Below are 6,324 nucleotides of genomic sequence, written 5' to 3'. Positions count from 1 at the left end.
GTGTATATAAATAATGGAATACTATTTGGCCTTAAAAAAGGAAATCCTACTATTTGTGACAATGAGATGAATCTGGAGAACATTATGCTAAGTAAATTACAGGGACAGAAAGACAAGGACAGAAAGACAAATACTGTATGATCTCATTTATATGTGGACTCTAAAAAAGTGAGCAAAAGACATGAACATAAACATTTTCACAAATACTAATGGCCAAAAAATACATGAAAAAATGCTCAACACCTTTAATCTTCAGGGAAATGCAAATCAGAACTGCATTGAAATATCACCTAACTCCAGTGATTAATGGCTCACATCATAAAGTTTCAAAGCAACAGATGATGTGGATGGGGAGAGAAAGGAGCTCTTATATACTGTTAGTGGGAAACAAACTAATATATCCTCTATGGAAAGTTGTACAAAGATACCTCAAAGAATGTAAAGAAGGCCTACCATTTGATCCAGGAATCCAAATTCTGGGAATATACCCAAAGAAGAAAAGATCATTTTATAAAAGGGACACCTGCACTCAAATGTTTATAGCAGCACAATTCACAATTTCAAAGATATGGAAACAACACAAATGCCCACCAATACATAAATGAATTGATAAAATGTGGTATATGCATTCCACGGAGTACTAGTAATCTCTTATGACAACTTGGATGGAACTGGAGTTCATTCTTCTAAGTGAAACATTACAAGAATTGAAAAACAAATACACGCGCTCAATGTAAAATTGGAAGTGATCAATCAACACTTAACTGCACATAGGGAAGTAAATCTCAATGAAAATCATGCTGGGTGGAGAAGGGGAAGAAAGGGATGAGTAAGTTCACAACTATTGGGTATAGTGCACATTATCTAGGTGAAGAGCACACTTACAACTTTGACTCAATCCGTACACAAATAAAAAACAAAGTATGTAAAAAAAAAATGTATATCCCTTAATGTTTTGGAAAAAAAAGTTGGCCTCATACCAGGAGAGAGAAGAATGTGATTTCCACAGGCTTGAGGAATAGGTGGATGGGGGAAAAGATGTTGATCAAAGATAGAAATTTTCTGTTAGACCAAAGAATAAGCTTAGTGATTAATTACACAGAATGGTGACTATAATAAACAATAATGCACTGTAAATTTCTGAAAAAGAAGGTATTGAATGTTTTCACCACAGAAACTTAGTAAGTATGTGATATGTGAGGTTATGGATTCTATTAATTACCCTGAGTTAATCATTCCACATTTTAAATATATATCAAAACATCACACTGTACCTCATAAATATATACAATTATTATCAATTATTATTTGTGAATTAAAAATAAAACTCAGAAAATAATGGGCAAGAGGAAATAGTTTTCAAGATCTATTATACAGAAGAGTGACTATAGTCAATAATAATGTATTATATACTTCTAAATAACTAAATTTCAAACATCTCTTTACAAACATTGATCAATAAGTTAGATAATGGATATTTTAATCAGATTGGTTTAACCACTTCATATTGTATGCATATATCAAACCATAACATTGTATCCCATAAAAAAACATGATAATGACTTTTGATTAAAAATCGTATTAATAGCATTTATTTAAAATAATTAAATACAATGAAATTGCCAAGGGAGAAAAGAAATGAAATAGAGTATTACTAGAATAAGTAATAAAAAAGTGAAATCATCTAAAAGACAAAATAAAGGCTCGGCACCTATGGCTCAAGTGGCTAAGGCACCAGCCACATACACCTAAGGTGGCAGGTTTGAATCCAGCCCAGGCCCACCAAACAACAATGACAGCTGCAACCAAAAAACAGCCAGGCATTGTGGTGGGTGCCTGTGGTCCCAGCTACCTTGGAGGCTGAGGCAGGAGACTCACTTGAGCCCAGGAGTTGAAGGTTGCTGTGAGCTGTGATGCCACAGCACTCTACCCAGGGGGACAGCTTGAGGCTCTGTCTAAAAAAAAAAAAAAGACAAAATAAAAATTAAATAAATGTATATGCAGTTACAAGCATAACTTCAAATTCAGGAAGCAAAAATGAACCCTACTAAAGAGAAAAATAGACAAATCTGTGTTCATGTGTAATGATTTTCAGTAATTGAAAGAATAAGTAGACAAAAATTCAGTGTTTATTTAGCAGTTGAAAATGCTGTCAAACAAATGGATTGAATTGATCTTTATAAAGCCTTCCTGAACAATTGTGGGAGACTCATTCTTTTCACGTGAGTATAGACTATCCACCAAGATAGAGCATATAAGCGTTCATAAAACAAGTCTTAGGAAATCTTAGACCATTGAAACACACAGAGCATATCCTCTAAACTTAATGGAATTAAACACAACACAAACCAATATCAAAACAATAAGCTAAAAATTCCAAAACATTGATAAATTAACCAATATACTACTAAATCACCAACACGTCCAAAACAAATGAAGCTAAAACATTTTGAACTGAAGGATCATGGAAATATGTCTACATTTTTGGGGTGCAGATAACCCAGTCTTTAGAAAGAGAAGAATAGTTTCAAATTAATATAATAAGAAAGAAAAAAAGTCTTAAATCAGTTAATATTTCAAGCAAAGAAGCTAAAAAAAGAAAAGCAAAATAACTCAGAGTAAGAGAATAATGGCACACAGAAATAAATGAAATAGAGAACAAAAATACAACAGAAAAATCCACAAAAGCAAAAGTTATTTATTTGACATTGATAAAAATTAATAAATCTCTAGCTAACTGATTAAGAAAAACAGTGAAAGCAAAACCCAAACACTTTAGGAATTAAAGAGAAGATGTCTATGCATTACCTAAGGTATTTAAAAGAAAATAAGGGGACTTTTTTAAAGAAAATGAAATCATAGCTTTGCACATTAATGCAATCATGTGGTACAATGTGCTGGTTTTATATTCAAATCAAATTTTTTTTTTTTTCAGTTTTTCACTGGGGCTGGGTTTGAACCCACCACCTCCAGCATATGGGGCCAGCACTCTACTCCTTTGAGCCACAGGCGCCACCCCAAATCAAATTTTTTTCATCAAACTGGTTAACATAACCTTCACCACATTTTCTTAGTTATTGTGTTAAGACATTTATTTTCTGCACTTAGTAGATTTAACATGTACCCTTGTAAAATGCACCATAGGTGTAGTTCCATGCATTACACTCCCTCCACCGATCCTCTCCCTTCCCCTCCCTCTCCCTTTCCCCTTTCTTCTTGGGCTATAATTGGGTTATAGCTTTCATATGAAAGCTATAAATTGGTTTCATTAGTAGGGCTGAGTACATTGGATATTTTCTCTTCCATTCTTGAGATACCTTGCTAAGATGAATATGTTCCAGCTCCATCCATGTAAACATGAAAGACTTAAGGTCTCCATCATTTTTTAAGCCTGCATAATATTCCATGGCATACGTACACCACAATATATTAATCCATTCATGGGTAGATGGGAACTTGGGCTTCTTCCATGACTTAGCAATTATGAATTGGGCTGCAGTAAACATTCTGGTACAAATATCTTTGTTATAAAGTGATTTTTGGTCTTCTGGATGTATACCTAGTAGAGGAATTGTAGGATTGAATGGCAGGTCAATTTTTAGATTCCCTAAATGATCTCCAAACATCTTTCCAAAAAGAACGTATTAGTTTGCATTCCCACCAACAGTGCAGAAGTGTTCCCTTTTATCCACATCCACACCAACATTTCAGGTTTGGGGCTAATCTTACTGGAGTGAGATGATATCTCAAAGTGCTTTTGATTTGCATTTCTCTGATGATTAAGGATGATGAGCATTTTTTCATGTGTCCGTAGTCCGTGCACCTATCTTCTTGAGAGAATTTTCTCTTCAAGTCCCTTGCCCACCCTGAGATGGGATCACTTGTTCTTTTCTTGCTAATACATTTGTGTTCTCTGTGGATTCTGGTTATTAAATCTTTGTCAGAGACATAACCTGCAAATATCTTCTCCAATTCTGAGGGGTGTCTGCTTACTTTACATACTGTGTTCTTGGCTGTGCAGTACCGTGGCATCACAGCTCACAGCTCATAGCAACCTCCAGCTCTTGGGCGTAGGTGATTCTCTTGCCTCAGCTTTCTGAGTAGCTGGGACTACAGGTGCCCACCACAATGTCTGACTATTTTTTTGTTGCAGTTTTGCCGGGTCTGGGCTTGAACCGACTACCCTCGGTATATGGGGTGGGCGCTCTACTCACTGAGCCACAGGTACTGCCCTGTACAGAAGCTTTTTAGTTTGATCAAAACTCAGTAATGTATTTTTGGTGTTGCTTCAATTGCCTGGGGAGGGGGGTCCTCCTCATGAAATATTCACCCAGGAAAATTTCTTCAAGTGTTTTCCCTGCACTTTCTTCTAGTATTTATAGTTTCATGTCTTAAGTTTAAATCTTTAATCCAGTGAGAGTCTTACTTAGTTCATGGTGAAAGGTGTGGATCCAGTTTCAATCTTCTACAGGTCGCCAGCCAGTTCACCCAGCACCATTTGTTAAATAGGAAATCTTTTCCCCACTCAATGTTTTTAATTGGCTCATCAAATATCAAATAACAGTAAGTAGCTGGGTTCATCTCTTGGTTCTCTATTCTGTTCCATACATCTACCTCTCTATTTTTGTGCCAGTACCATGCTGTTTTGATCACTATGGATTTGTAGTATAATCTGAGGTCTGGTAGCATGATTCCTCCTGCTTTGTTTTTATTCCTGAGTAATGTCTTGGCTATTTGAGGATTTTTCTGATTCCATATAAAATGAAGTATTATTTTTTCAAGATCTTTAGAATATGATAGTGGAGCTTTAATAGAGATTGCATTAAAATTATATATTGCTTTGAGTAGTATGGACATTTTAACAATGTTGATTCTTCCCAGCCATGAGCATGGTATGTTTTTCCATTTGTTAACATTTTCAGCTATTTCTTTTCTTAGAGTTTCATAGTTCTCTTTATAGAGATCTTTCACATCCTTTGTTAGGTAAACTCCCAAATATTTCATCTTCTTTGGCACTACTGTGAATAGAATAGAGTCCTTGACTTTTTTTTCAGCATGACTATTGTTAGTATATATAAAGGCTACAGATTTATGAGTGTTGATTTTGTAACCTGAAATGCTACTGTATTCCTTAATCACTTCTAAGAGTTTAGTATTAGAATCCCTGGTGTTTTCCAGATAAACCATCATATCATCTGCAAAGAGTGAAAGTTTTAATCTCTTCTGACCCTATATTGATACACTTGATCGCCTTTTCTTGCCTAATTGTGATGGCTAAGACTTCCATTACAATTTTGAAAAGCAGTGGATACAATGAACAAGCTTGCCTGGTTACTGCTCTGAGTGGAAATGATTTCAGTTTAACTCCATTCAATATGATATTGACTGTGGGTTTCCTGTAGATGGCCTCTATCAGTTTAAGAAATATCCCTTCTATATCCATTTTCTTAAGTGTTCTGATTATGAAAAGATACTGGATATTATCAAAAGCTTTTTCTGCATCAATTGAGAGAATTGTATGATCTTTGTTTTTTAACATGTTTATGTGATTAATTATATTTATAAATTTACGTATATTGAACCAGCCTTAAGATCCTGGGATAAAACCTGCTTGGTCATGGTGTATAATTTGTTTGCTGTGTTGTTGGATTCCATTTGCTAGGATCTTGTTGAATATTTTGCATCATTATTCATTAGTGATATTGGTCGGTAATTTTCTTTTCTTGTTGGGTCTTTTCCTGGTTTGGGGATCAAGGTGATGTTTGCTTCATGGAATGTGTTGGGTAGTATTTCTTTTTTTTCTATATTTTGGAAAAGGTTAAGTAATATAGGTACTAGTTCCTCTTTAAAGGTTTGGTAGAATTCTGACATGAAGCCATCTGGTCCTGGGCTTTTCTTTTTAGGGAGATTTTGTATAGTTGATGCTATTTCAGAACTTGATATAGGCCTGTTCAGCATTTCCTCTTCCTTGTGGTTAAGTCTTGGAAGGTGGTGTGTTTCCAAGTATTGGTCGATTTCTTTCAGATTTTCATATTTCTAAGAATAGAGTTTCTTGTAATATTCATTAAGGATTTTTTTAATTTCTGAGGAATCTGTTGTTATTTTCTCTTTACCATTTCTGATTGATGAAATTAGAGATTTTACTCTTTTTTTCCTGGTTAGATTTGCCATAGGTTTATCTATTTTATTGAACTTTTCAAAAAAACATCTTTTGGGTTTATTGATCTATTGTATAATCCTTATATTTTCAATTTCATTTAATTCTGCTCTAATGTTGTTTATTTCTTTTCTTCTACTGTATTGGGATAGGAATATTCTTCCTTT

The sequence above is a fragment of the Otolemur garnettii genome, unplaced genomic scaffold (assembly GCF_000181295.1).
Source record: "Otolemur garnettii isolate 467f Iridium unplaced genomic scaffold, OtoGar3 scaffold00014, whole genome shotgun sequence".
In the NCBI taxonomy this organism is placed as follows: domain Eukaryota; kingdom Metazoa; phylum Chordata; class Mammalia; order Primates; family Galagidae; genus Otolemur; species Otolemur garnettii.
The sequence above is the reverse complement of the archived record's forward strand: the minus strand, read 5'-3'. Positions refer to the sequence as shown.